Source organism: Corvus moneduloides, chromosome 10 (genome assembly GCF_009650955.1).
Source record: "Corvus moneduloides isolate bCorMon1 chromosome 10, bCorMon1.pri, whole genome shotgun sequence".
NCBI classification, from domain to species: Eukaryota; Metazoa; Chordata; class Aves; order Passeriformes; family Corvidae; genus Corvus; species Corvus moneduloides.
In genome coordinates, this window is record NC_045485.1 from 2,303,947 (window position 1) to 2,317,862 (window position 13,916).

General features: G+C 46.0%; 1 long non-coding RNA gene across 1 annotated transcript; it reads left to right on the plus strand.

Moving 5' to 3' along the window:
* The first annotated feature begins 115 nt into the window (after positions 1-115).
* Positions 116-3,461, plus strand: LOC116448812. The gene is made up of 2 exons (XR_004242124.1): positions 116-625; positions 3,342-3,461. It is a non-coding gene; the product is annotated as an uncharacterized LOC116448812 (long non-coding RNA).
* Positions 3,462-13,916: the final 10,455 nt, after the last annotated feature.

Sequence of the window (13,916 nt, forward strand, 5' to 3'; positions counted from 1 at the left end):
GATGCCGCGCGCGCAGCGGCGGGGCGGAGCTGCAGGGCGGGGCGGTGGCGCGGTGGTGGCTGGGGCGGGGAGTCCTGGGGGGCGGGCGCTGCCCGGCCCAGCGGCCCCCGCGCACTGGCGGGGAGGAGTCGCTTTTGTCCTGCCAGTCCCGCCTCACGGGGCTTTCCTCTCGCCAGCCTTTAGGGGACTGTGCCTTGGAGTCCCCCGGGTGACGCCATGCAGGCCCGCCTTCAGCTCTTCTCTTGCCCGGTGCCCCTCATGAGGGTGAGGGGCTGTCTCCTCCCCGCCCTCCCGGTGCTCCCACCCCGCCGCGGGACGCCCGGCTCCCGGGGGCGCCGGCAGAGCGGGAGGAGGAGAGGCGAGGGGACGGAAGCCTCGTTCCCAGCGCTGCATCTGCGGGGTTAGGTTTTCCTTCACGTGCTGTAGTGTCAGGGACTGATTAACGTTTTCAAAGGAAAAAAAAAAACAAACCAAAAACCAATTTTGTCAGGCTCTTTTCAGGCAACTTTAAAGCTGGCCCTGCATTTCTTCCCTGCATTGAACAAACCAGGCACAGCTTTTCCCGGGTGCTGACACACAACGCCTTTGTCACAACCTGGTGAGTTGGTGCTGCTCTGTAGCACAGGTGAGTTGTAGCAAGAGGAGCAGCCCTGGGAACTGTCGCTGCATGGGCAGAAGGGTCCGGGCAGCAGCCAGCAGCTCCCTCACATCCCTCTTATTCCCTCTTGCATTGCCTCCCCCATCCGTCTCCCTTCCCTCTGCTTCCCTGTCCCTGATCAAATCAACCAGCACTTTGAGGTACTTGAGTGAAAACATCAATTAGGTAGAGTGCAGGTATCAAGAACTCCTGCAATGAGATTCTGTTTTTGTATTTAAATCAACTGTACCTCACTGGAAGGTTTTCACAAAGATTTTGCCTGTAGGATCCTTGGGTTGCTGGAGCTTTGAGTTTATACCTGCAGGACCAGCCTTCTAGCCCCACAAACTCAGATTGTCTTGTCTCATAAACAAACCTATTCCAACATGACACCTTGACTTAGGAGAGCTATGAAGAGACAGAGAAATCAAAGCTTCATGTGAAGCAGGAAAGGAAGGAGAATGAAGTTCTGCTCTGGTTCCAGCGTAGCAAGGACCAAGGCGTGAACTGTTTGTTCCCTGTTCAAGTTCCTCTGTGTGTTACTTAATGATCCAATGCCTCAGCTCTCCACCTCTTGTCACATGGACAGTCATTAATTTAGCCACTGTTGGCATGAGGCCGGAGGGCAGAAGTCTTGCCAAAAAAAGTGCATGTTATTTAATGAGCCAAGTCTGAACATACACACAGGAGCAGCAATTAGTTTTGTCTGTTCAGGATAAGTCTTTCATAAAGGTGATTGTCATATGGGATTAGCATGACATTTCCTTCTGAAATTGCTAAAGCTGGCTCAGGAGCACAGGAGACAGAGAGTTTCAAATGTGGGCTGGTGTTTCTCCTCATCTGTGATCCACAGGCAGCCTGCTTTGTATTGCTCCATGGATGGGCAGGAGAGATTGTGTGGGGGGTTTAGGTCTGGCCACCACCTGGAAGAAACCATTTATGGATCAGTAGCTGGTCACTTTGGACACTTTGGTTTGGACAAGCTGGGAGTACAAGGCTTGGAGATGATTGCTCTGTTTTCAGGCAGCTATTTCTGGGCCTGTTTTGCAGGGGAGAGGATTATTAATGTGCTCAGAAGAATGCAGAAACAAATGCTGACTCTGGGGAAGCAGGTGTCCCTGACTTCTCCATGATTGTCCATGGCTTGTTTGTATCCATCACCACCTCCATTTGATTCCCAGAATATATCAACTGGAGCCAAAGTCTTGCTCCCTGGTTTTCACTCAGTGCTGTATTCCTAGCAGGCTAGTTCTCTCTCTTTATTTTTTTTTTTTTTTCATTTATTTTAACATTAGCAATTGTGACTACAGTACAATCACACTACAAGTTGTGTATCTGTAGATATATAATTATAAATATATATATATATATAATTTTTACTTCAGTACCCCAAAGTTACCTGCGCTTTGCACCATCTACCTCCACTGAAAGAAACCTGGTCCCTGCCTCCAGGAGATCTATGTTTGGAAAAAGCCAGCTAAGCAAGCGCAAAAGAGAAGGTATTTCAGCTAGAGGAAAGCACCAGAGAGTTAATTACATGCTGGAGTGCCCAAGCCTACAAGACTTCAGTCGCTGAGTATTCAGGGTTACAGCTTTCACCTGGCCCTGGGAAACACGGCTGTTGGGAAAGGGAGCTTTGGGTAGGACGGTGTTGTCTCCTGGCTCTGGTTGTCAGTGTAGGTTCCTCCTGGGTTTCTTGGGGTTGGATGGAGGATTACCTTGTTCCTGGAGCAGGTGGGCATGATAGGGAGTCCCCTGTTGCTGATGGAGCAGGCGGCTCTCAGAGCTGAGCCAGCCTTGCTGCTGTCCCTTTCTTCTATGTTAATTCTGGTGCTGCTGGTTAGCCTTTGCCTTCATGGCAGTGTTAGTAAGTTCTTACCTGTTCTTACTTTTTGCTTCATAAAATTTTAGGATCTTCATGCTTTTGGGGTTCCTACTCTTCTTCTGATGCTTTTTTAAAATCGGTCAAGGGCTTTGAGTAGGGACAAGTCATATTCGCTCTTTGTGCTGAGTGGTTGCCTGAGCCTTGATGCTGTGGGGGAATCAGGCTGAAAACCAAGGGCATCTGTTGTATGGCATTTCTTCTGTTGTTGGGGTTTCTTCTTGCTTTTTAGATGTCTTTATTGTATGGTTTTCAAGAGGATAAGTTTAATTTTTTTCTTCTCCCTCTTCTAGTTCTTCCTGTTAAAGCAAAGGGGTAAACCTGCCAAATAAACAAAAAAATTAGGTTAAAAGCTGGTGACATAAAAATGTAGTATTTAAACAAGTCTTGTGCTCAACACCCAGCCCCTACACCCCAGGTCAATTATGAAAGCTGCTTACAAGTAAGCTGTGCTGCAGTCCCCATTCCCATGGCAAGTTTTGTGTACCCATGGAGTCTGCTTTGTTCCTGTCTGCAGAACTGGAGCCTTTATTCGAGATGTGTCAGTCACAATTGCTAAATATGCTCTCTGTAAAAGGTAATTATTTCAAAAAATTGATGTTTTCTGCTGACAGTGGAATAAGCACTGCTTGAGATAACCCCTATAATTCTCACATAAAAGAGAAATCTTGACCCAGCTATTTACAGCTTTTGCCCAATGAGCTGACACACCTGGCTCTGTTTCTGTGAAGTCCAGAGAAGAGTGTGAATAGTTACAAGAAGCTTTGACTGATGTGTTCTTAAATGTCCCACTAAAGTAACTCCACTTTTCCTTTTTTCTAGGAAGTACAGAGTAAATAAGCTTTCTCTCCTGATGCTCCCTACCCTATACCTGTGGTTTTGAGAACAAGAAACTTTTCAGCAAGATATCTCAGAGTTGCCTCCCTGCTTGAAGGTAAAATGCTGCAGCGGTATTACTGTATTCCTATCTGTTGTATACCTGCTTGGGTCAGGCAGAAAAAGGGTGAGGGGGTGGGTGGGTATGAGAATATGTGGTAGGATACAGAATCCTATAGGCTGGAAAAGCCCACTCAGACCATTGAGTCCAACTGTTCCCCCAGCACCAGCCCATGTCCCCAAGTGCCACATCTACACCATCTCTCCGGAATGGTGAGCTCACCACTGCTCTGGGCAGCTTGTGCCAGTGCCTGACCACTCTTTTGGGGAAAAAATTTTTCCTAAATATCCAATCTAAACCTCCCCTGGCACAACTTGAGGCTGTTTCCTCTTGTCCTCTCCCTTGTTCCCTGGGACCAGAGCCCGACCCCCACCTAACTCCACCCTCCTATCAGGCAGTTATAAAGAGGGAGAAGGTCCTGCTTGAGCTCCTTGAAGGCTGAGCCCCCATCAGCTCTCTCAGCTGCTCCTCATCAAAGTTGTACTCCAGATGCTGCCCCAACTCCACTGCCCCCCTTTGTACATGCTCTTCTCAAGGAATGTTAGTCTGGAGACCCCTGTAATGATAAAAGCAAAGAATGCTGGTCAGTAGACAGTGGCTGGTACCACTGCAGGCTTGCTCTGGCTATTTATGGCCAAAACAAACCATGAGGAAAGGACGTCAAGAGCTAATGCTCTACATCCTACCTGCTCTGGATTGTGAAATCTTCCAAGAATCTTCATGGTTGGTTCAAGCACTGATAGATTTTTCTGTATGAATTACTCAGAATACCCGGATTTACATTGTTCTGTCCCTCTTGAGAAGCTTGTCATGACACTGCTGTCGCAGAGGGTGCGCAGGCATCCCTGGGAGAGCTGGGCAGAGCAGTGTGGTATGGCCTGCTGTGAAATGCCCTTGGGGTATGGGGCAGCTGCTCCGTGTTTGAGATGAGGACACGAGCCTGGTGCTGAGTCCTGGAGCTGCTCAGGCCTTTCCACCCTGTTCCCCACTTCCCCACGTGTGCGGCAGATCTGGAGAGCCCTCCTAGCGCCCTCGACAGGTTGACCGTGCTGTCAAGGGAGCACTGATGGCTCTGGGGCAGAGAAGAGGTTTTGGACGCCAACCTGGTTTGCTCTGTGTTGGTGCCAGCAGGTGGCAACAGCGCCTTGCAGCACCCGGCAGCCCCACTCGGTCGCTTGCCACAAACGGCTGCGCTGCTCCTGCCAAATCCCCGCTGCTCTGTCACTGCTCATCCCTTCCCTGCGTGGATCTTGCAGCCCTTCGTGCCGGTGCATGAAGCGGTGCTCAAAGCCGGGAACTCAAAGCTGTTCACTCAGCCTTAAAGCAGACATCTCACTTGCAAAAGAGAGAGCAGCAGGGTGGGTGATCCAGGCTCTGTCCTGGGACTCTGAGCTTTCCTGTTGTGTGAGTGGGGCCAAATCTGGTTCAGTTTCTTCTGTCTGCCCTGGATACCACATTAAAAATTCAGGCACGGTGAGGGTAAACCAACAGAGAGTGGAGTGTACCATGGAGGGGGACAGTAACTGTGCAGGGGGATGGGTGCAGCTGCCAAGTGACTGGGGACATGGTGGCTGGGTGATATTAGGTCTGGCACCTCAGCTTTGGAGTCACTAAAGGACATGGCAGGGGGGTCAGAACGAGATGACTTTCAAGGTCCCTTCCAACCCAAACCATTCTATGACTCTACGATTTTTTTCCGGAAGCAGCTTAGGCACCTTGAGCCTGGAGAGCCCCAAGAAGTGGTAGCTCTTTCCTAACATAAACAGAGCTGTGGAGAAGAGTGGTAGGCCTGAGAGCTGGGTGTTAAGTGCTCTCCCTAAAGGTAGAATTACTTAGCAGGATAGATGGGGGTCAAACTTTCCTGTAGAATGTGCTGCAGAACAACTGTCTTGGGTGCTGCGGTGCTTGTTTGGAGAGGAGCTATTTCTGGTTCCGTTTGGATACTGAGAGGCTGGAGTGATTTTGTGGCTGGAGTGGTGTTGTGGAGAGCAGTGATGTGGAAGAGCACTCTTGCTGCATGATGCAGTTAAGCAGTACCACTCTAGGGACAGAAAGCAGGTTATCTTCTTGACAAGAGGATCCTTTTGAATCTGTCACGTTCCCAGGGCATATGGTTTTGCCCAGCGCAAAGTGGGGCTTTCAAGCCCTAGGAAAGAAGGCACTTGTACAGAAAGAAGCAAGAGCTGGACTCAGTGGCAGTTTTACTCTTTGCTGTGATTTATAGTTTGTGTCTGGACGTGGCCCCTGAGCGTCTGTATAGCAGATGCTACTCAAGCTCATGCCAAAAGAGTCTCTGCCTGAGCTTACAAGCTGCATTGACAGTTTTTAATGGGGATGTTCTTAGTCACCTTTCTTTTTGGTGAAGATTTTGAAGTGAAGCAGTACCTTACCTGAATTCAGCAAAGGAAAGGAGGAGCAGAGAGCCCTCTGAATCTAAATTGCTCCTCCCTTTGGTGTAAGGCGTAGGATGTATTGGTTCTGCTCTATTTGGGTGCATCACAGCTATTGATAAGAATAAAGTGATTGCTTTGTTTTGGCAGTAACGTCCTGCTCCAGGCCTTAAACAGTGCTCATTGTAGGAAAGCCAGGGAGAATTCAAAGAGAAATCCATACCCTTACAAGATAGATCAGTCTTAGCTGGTACTGTGGAAATCCATTGGCTCTGATGGTGGCTCTTCAGATCTGTGCTTGTATGGAGACTGCAGCAGAATTTAAAGTTTCATCAGTCTCCTTCCTGCTTTCAGTCTGTATCACTACAAATCTTGCAATATTGGCTGCACGGGGCTGATTTTCTGCTGATATTGTGGCTCTTAAGGCTGTCTTGAGTGTTGAGCAAAGAAAAGAGCCTTTATCTCTCAATCCTGCTGGCAAAGTGGAATAAGCGAGAGTGATGCGCAGCTGTAAAGCTCAGAGTGCAGCTGAGACTCCTGTTGGCTCAGCAACCCTTTGCTTCCCACAGCCACTAATCCCTAAATTAAATGAAGGTTCTTCCAAGCCGAGAGCATGGAATGCTTGTTTTTCCAAGTCATGTTTCTGGGTAGTGGTAGCAGGCAGTTCAAGGGGATTGAGCTGAATTCTGGGTTCTTGCAGGCCTCTGTGCTGTGCAGAGGCAGGAATGGATGTGGCTAATGTGATTCTGCGGAGATTTTTGCTTTCCTGCTAGTTTCTTCTGGCTGCCCTGGAAGCTGTATGCAGGTGAGTGGGGAGACCCCTTTTTAATTGAACTGTAAGGGATAGTTGCTGGCATATCCTTTATTTGGGCGATGGACCTGGCACTCACTGAGTACTTCAGGGGTAACTCCTGTCTGGTACCACGTAATACCTATGAAAATTGTTGTAAAGGCTCTTTGAAACAGAGGGAAAAATGCTCTGCTGCAACTGATAGCATGGCATTGGGCTTCAGTGGGTCAGACCTGCTTTTAAACTGGAGCTGCTAAATGTGGTTGAATCCCCTCTGAGTTATCCACCCAGAAAAATAAGGAGAAAGCTAGCACTATCCAGAACTGCTGAAGAAAATAAGCTTGTTTTGCTTATTTGGTTGCATGCCTATTGCCTGTGCAGATTGGCCAAACACCTACTTTCTCACTCCTGTCCAAGTTAGGAACAGGAATACTCAGCTGTAATTCTGGTAAAACCACAGTGTGGTCACACTTGTGTTTACAAAGATCTCTGCAATTCAAAATGATCACCTAACTCATTCTACAGTGCTTCTGACCCCCCTGTGTTCCAGCTTTCCCCTGGAAAACTTGCACTGTGCTTTCTGTACTTCCATTAGCCTTAACTGCTGCTTTGTAAGGCCGGTGCCAATATGTGCAAGCCATTTGGAGACTCTTGGGAAAAAAACTCAGGGTTTCTGTTGTGTGTGGAGAACCACAGTGAAGTAAACCCAGTGTAGTGCTGATCCCTGGGTCTGAGTTCAGCATGCAAGGTCTCGTGGACAAAAACCTAGAGAGGACTTGCCAGCTGATAGTCCCCTTTCTGACAGCATTTTTTCTTGTCAATACATGTTTTTCAAGCCATTAAACTAAAATATAACAATATAACAATAAAACCAATTATTCAGATTCAGAGGAAAGAACTGAACTAAACTGACCTGAATTCATGCTCCCATTAACTCCCAACACACCTTGTGGAAGGGAAAACTAGCAATTCATGAAAGACTCCTCTTTCATTTCATAGAACAGTTTGAGTTGGACAGGACCTTTTAAAGGTCATCTAGTCCCCCCCTCCTGCAAGAGCAGGACCATCTTCAACTAGATTTGTCCAGAAATGTTTCAAAAGAGGAAGATGCAGTTACCTGGTTGAGTGAATAGTTGCTAGAATTAGGATTCTGAAGAGCTTTCTGTCCTCTTGTAAAGCAAGAAAATGCAAAGCTCCCTGCTCTTTTAGGCCTCTTTGTGTTGAGGGACTTAGTGCCAGCAGCAAACTTCTGTACATTCATGAACACTTCCTTGGCCTCTGCTGTCTGGGCCAAAGCCACCATTAACAGCTCTGTCCCATGAGATTCTGCACAGTTCAGTCATAATTTATGTAAATCGCTCCAGGCCACTGCAGTGGGAGACTGATGAACTCATGGCTGCTTCTAGAACTGAAGTCACAAGGATTATATTTCTCCTAACAAAATACTGTGTGTATGTTAATGCCAACAAGAAATTTTATCCTGCCTTGGCTTCTATCCAAAGAAACTGCTCTGTGGTTTCCAGGATATGAGAAATCAGACCTTAAGTGAAGATATGCCTTGGGAGCTGGTGAGGGACACAAACCCTGTGCAGGTCTGTATGAAGCTGATTTTGCTCTGATAACTCAGGATGACCAGCATCTACTTCTTTTATATCCAGATTGTCTATTAAATTACTCATGCTGTGCATCTACCCTACTTTGAGGCTTCTACTAGGAGCACCACTGTACCTTAAACAGCAAACATTTGGCAGGAAGTGTACAAGAGAGCTCAGTGGCTGCTTGTCTTCCTTACGGAGAAGGGGATGTGTTTAGCTGCTTCTAGGGTCTTGGTGGCAGTGAAAAGCTACCTGGGAGTGTTCTCTCATTGCTTGCTCCTATCCAGTGCAGTAGTTCTTAAACTGGGATTTGATTGTGTGTTTTTTCTCACTGTCTTTGCCACATGTAATGATGCTGAACAACACTGACTCCCCCTGAAACCACTATCACTTCACTTGCAGCTACTGAACTAACTCCATGCTTCAGCTGAGACTGGTCACTGGAATGAGATGCCTCTCTTCCCCAGAACTGTAATTTTATGAGTTTCTTCTTCATTCTTTGAAAACACTTCCCCTAATTCTATTTTACTTATTAGCCTCCTCCTTGCTGCTGAGAAACTTCAGATTTAACCTGGCTAGAGTATTGCTGGTTTCTTGCCTAAATCACCTGTGGGACACTGCACTCATTGCCAGTTGAGGCAATGAGTTCATTGCTCAGGTGAAATTTGTGGAATGCTAAAGGGATCTTTTAGTGCAATTTTGCACTTAGAGTTTATTCACGTAGGTAAGTAAATATTTCATAGAATCATTTAGGTTGGAAAAGACCCTTAAGATCATCAAGTCCAATTTAAGCCCTTTCTTTGCTCTGAAACAAAAATGTCAGAGCTGTGAGGATTTGTTGAAATTCTGAAGTGATGGAAAGCAAGGCATAAATTTGAGTGACTTGTAAAATATAAGCAACCAGCATTGCTTATGTTGAGGTGGCTCTTCAGGCTTTTTGTGGAAAGTAATTAATCTTGCCTAATACGTAGTAGATTTTTGCTTTTTCATCTACCTCTCTGGCTCCTCATTAGCTCAGTAAGAAAGACTTCTCTGAGCTTGCAGCATCTCAGAAGTCTTGAATTTGTTCCCAGAGAAGGTTTTTGGTCTCCAACTGCTTACTCATTTCAACAGTTGACTCAGTTCAGTACCTGTATAAGAACGGTTGTGTTATGTTTTTTTTTGGTCTTGAGTGCTTTTCTGCATTCCAAAACCCTTTTCAACTTCATATTTGGTAGTTTAATTTAGCACTTAAAGACATGATTTTATTTCTATTTTCCTTGCATTTAAATTGTGGTTTTTTTTAATGTTTGAGGGTGCATACACTAGCAACAGGAAGCTAAAATAGCTTAATTAGAAAACACCCTGGACACATTCAGATTTCTGATTGGTATCAGCTGTAAAATTGCTTAAACACACATCACTTTCCTCCTTTTTTGCTGAGAGAGAAACCATAGCAATGAACTGTGTTCAGAAACAAGTAAACAGGTGAGTCTGACTCGCCTTCTCGTAGAAACAGATATAAACCCAGATTAAAATTAGTGACTTCAAAACAAGACTTCCTGCTTGCTGATTCCTAAATACGATCAAGATTGATTTGAATCACTTTGACTAAAGTGGGTCCACCCTGAGCACCTTTGGCAATTTTTTTTTAACATCTGGCCAGATGTTTGCTGCTGTTGTGCCAGTGCAAAGTGATGCACAACACTAAGAGCCTCCTGGCTCTTGCTGAACTGATGGTCCAAGACCTGTAACAATTCTTTTCCAGCCAGAATGCACTAGGGAGCCTAAGAAGGGATTCCTAACGATGGTGAGGTTTTCCTTCTTCCCTGAGCATGGGTGGGCATGTGTATCACCCAATCCCAAACACTTAGAGCAGCTACTGCACCCAGCTGCCTTTCAGAGTCATGTAAATACTCCAGACCAAAGGTTTCTGGGTGAAGTAAGGGAGACAATGAAATTCATGGTCAACCAATGCAAGTTAACCCTGCTTTGGACACCTGCTTGATCAAGCTCGTGTTTCAGCCTGAGGGAAGGAGTTGCTTTTGTCCTGGCTATTGTACGTGTCAGACTTGGATACCTTGATGTCAGGTAACAGAATGTTGCCGTCTCTTCTTTTCTTTTTTCTTCCCCCTCCTTCTGGTTTAGTTCTCTTCCATCAGAAGCCATGAAAGCTCTCATTTTATAAATGCAGGAAAACCCAGACATGCTGGGCTCACAAGAGGATCTGTTGATTACCTTCTTTCAGCATTTCACTGTCTTCTGCAGTGGACTAGGAAGCTCCAGATCACCGCAGCTGCATTTTTACATGGACAATCAACACTAGTATGATAGCTTCCTGGGCATTTTACTTGATGGAAAAGCTGAATTTGTTTCCTTCTGCTTATAACTACCTTGCTTGTACTAATACCTCTCTGCAGATGTACTCTGAATGGAAGGTTTATCACATCCAGATGGAGAATAACCAACCAGCCCCCTGAACCAGTCCACAGTGCCAGCAATCCCATAACTATCGCAGTGCAATTTGGAAGGATGATTTAGGAATTGGTATGAGTAGCTGGACACGAAGGTTGCTGTAGCTGACCCTGCTGCTGAGGAAAACATCCCTATACTGCTCCACAGAGTGAAAGGGGTCACTCTTGTTAACCAATGCAGCCTTGAAGAAAACTTTTGCCAGTGTGGAGTTCCACAAAGTCTAGAGGTGTATCAAATGTTTAGAAATGTTTTGCTGCACTCAGAGTGGAACTGCATCCTAGTGGAGGTGCTGTAAGGTATAATACTGTGTATGAAGCAACCATGCACTCTGAATTTGTTCTGTGCAGACTTAAAGAGGTAAGGCTGATGTCTCATCTCAGACCTTGAAAAGACAGCTTTTTAAAGGCCATAGCTGCTGCCCTGCCCAGAAGTAGAGGCTGAGACTGAAGAGCCTGAAGAGGCTTTCCAAAAGTCACCAAGGGTTTAATTACAAGTAGGGTTACATTCTGAATATGCAAAACTTGAGTCTAAATCCCTTGGAGCATGTTTAGGGCATGAAGATGTGTACAGGGTAGAGTCCTGCCCAGTGTTATCAGATCCAGCAATCCCTTTGCCTATGTAGGACACGTCTGTGTGCCAGCACACGTCTTGCAGCCGCAGATAAATGCGTCAGAGCTCATAAATGCTGCTGAACCAGTGCAGAAGTGCCTGTACCCACTTCAGGCTCTCTGATTCTGGGATCATTGCAAGCAGAGGCACCTGCCTGTCTTTACCTGTCCATGTGTGTGTATCCCATGTGTGAGTGTGAACTGATTCCTAAACCTTGTTGGTGGTCAGTTGCTAGACTGAGACAAAGGCTTACCCCCTGCCTTTGTTGATTAGAGCTTGAAAGGGAAGAGAACTCTGATCTCCTGGGGACAGTGACCTCAGTAGGTGTTTTCTGCTTTTTCCCTTTTGGTGGTAAATATTTTATTTGTGTTTCAAAGCAAAGCGGTAGTTGTTGAACAACCTAAAAATTTTTATTTCTTTGTGTCTGCTGTTTTCTTGGCTATGATTGATCCATTCAGTAAAATGTGTCACTTTGAAGCAAATTAGGAGACAGGAGACAAACAAAACAGTTATATTTACTGAAGTAGGTTCTGAAGCAGATGATGCAGCCTCATCAAAGTCCTAGATGTAGCTAGAAGCTGCTGTCTTGCAGTGAGCAGCTGATTAACTGCTACCTGAGTAGCAACAGTTGGTTAAACTCTTCTCAGACAACATTACCAGAATAAGATTCAGGAATATAGGTAGAGATGTTCTATGAAGCTAATGTTAAATTCCTGCTGCAGCTTCCCCTTTGCCCAGTTTGTACCTCAGTTCTGGAGTACACCATCTCTCTGTTCTGTCTTTGTCAAAACATATGGATAACAGAGAAGTTGTGTCTACAGTGACAGTAGGGATGGCAGTGCGTTAAGAGATGAAAGCATTGGATATCAGTGCTAAACTTGATGCATTTAAGTCACTAGATGTGTATCCTCATGAAGGAGACTTGTCTAAAGGCTGTGGAAAATAAGTTAACTGTGACACTGCCTCTTTGGTCTGGTCTGTGACATTCCAAGGTGATCCCATCAAGCAAGTGATTCCACTCACTGCATGGCTCTGAGGAGGCTTTGAATCAAGGCCTTCAGAAACAAGAAAACGGTTCAAAAAGCCTCAGTGTTTTACTTGGTCCCATTAAGCTGCTGCTTCCATGTATTGTTTTCCTATTGAAGCTGGCAAAATATTTCTATGCAAAAAGAAGTGTTTTGTCCAACCTTCCTGCCCTCCTGTACAGCTTTGCAGCACAAAGCCCAGCATTGAGTGTTTGCAGAGGTAAGTGGTAACTTCACAAACACAGACTTGATGTGTTGCTGCAAAAATCACCTAAGATTGCACATTAAAAGTGGGGGAGACGATGCAGAAGGTGGTTCAGGCTTGGTTTGGTAGAAGGAGTTGGTCTGGCTACAGTGCCAGAGTTTTGCCAGAGCATCTACCTGCTTCTTATAGCAGGTAGAGGCTAGGGGGGTTGGTTCCCAGGCTCTCTGAAGAGTGGCTGTATGTCTTTGGCAACCATCTGCTTCTCAAAGTCCTTACTCTGCAGGTGTTTATAACATGGGATCTCTGTGTGTAGTTTCTGCTGGAATTGTGAAGTGGCTGGGATAAGTTCTGCAAGGTGAGACACAACAATAGCTCCAGTCAGAGCCAGGTTGTGGGAACATAATGTTACATGACCTCCTTGGCCTTTGGGGTTATTCTCTTGCAGGCATCTCTGTCATGCAGACCCTCTGCAGTGTGCTCACAATTCACTAGCTATTTTGCTTCAACTACAACTGCTGAAAGGCCTTCCCAGAGACTTCCCTCTCTAGCAGTTGAACTGTTTAATATTGAGCAGAAGCTGTCCACATTTAAACTATCGCTGTGTTCTCGCTGATGTGCCTTCTCCAGGGTTTGCTCCCACTTGACATGCTTATAAAATATATATTTGTGGTCCCCTGGTTTTACTAAAGGAGTGCTCTAAGCTGTTTTGGTCACCCCACCTGAGACAGGAGCTGTGGTGTGGAGCCTGTTCCAGCCAGAACACTGTCATGCCAGGAACAGCACAGTGGAAACAGTGTTTTGGGGTGATAAAAACTGCTTTTGCACTGTTTCCTCTCATTCCTTTGCCACAGGGGTTTTCGCCATCATAGATCAAGTCCCTAAGCATAAACATTCTATGGAAAAAGGGGCTCTGATTACACCGACAGCACCTTGGATTGTAATGCCCTCTTCTTTTGTGGTCAGCTGAGCACTGTATGCTGTGGTTTCATCTGTTTTTACTTATAGAGGCATCATTCAGTGTGAAACTGTATTTTTAATGTGTAAATAATATGGGTAGAATGCCATGCACTATTGGGTGGGGGTTTTGTGATACAAAGTTTAGCTTTTTATACACAACCCTCATGCTTCTAGTTTTTGTGTCTTTGCTGCAGGGTGGAAGCTGAGGGGGTGCTGCATGCTGTGACAGTTGGGCAGGGAACACATGTGGGATGAGATTGGCACTCACGGGGAGCTGGGAAGCACTGTGGCACTGGCATATTTGCCAGATTTCTGGGGAAAATTATCGTTAGTTAAGCAATACTGATATTTAAGCATTCCTCTTCATTTCATAGCCCTACTGAATAGGGACAGTTTAGATAGGGCCCATGTGTCAAGCTGTCAGCTGCTGCAGGA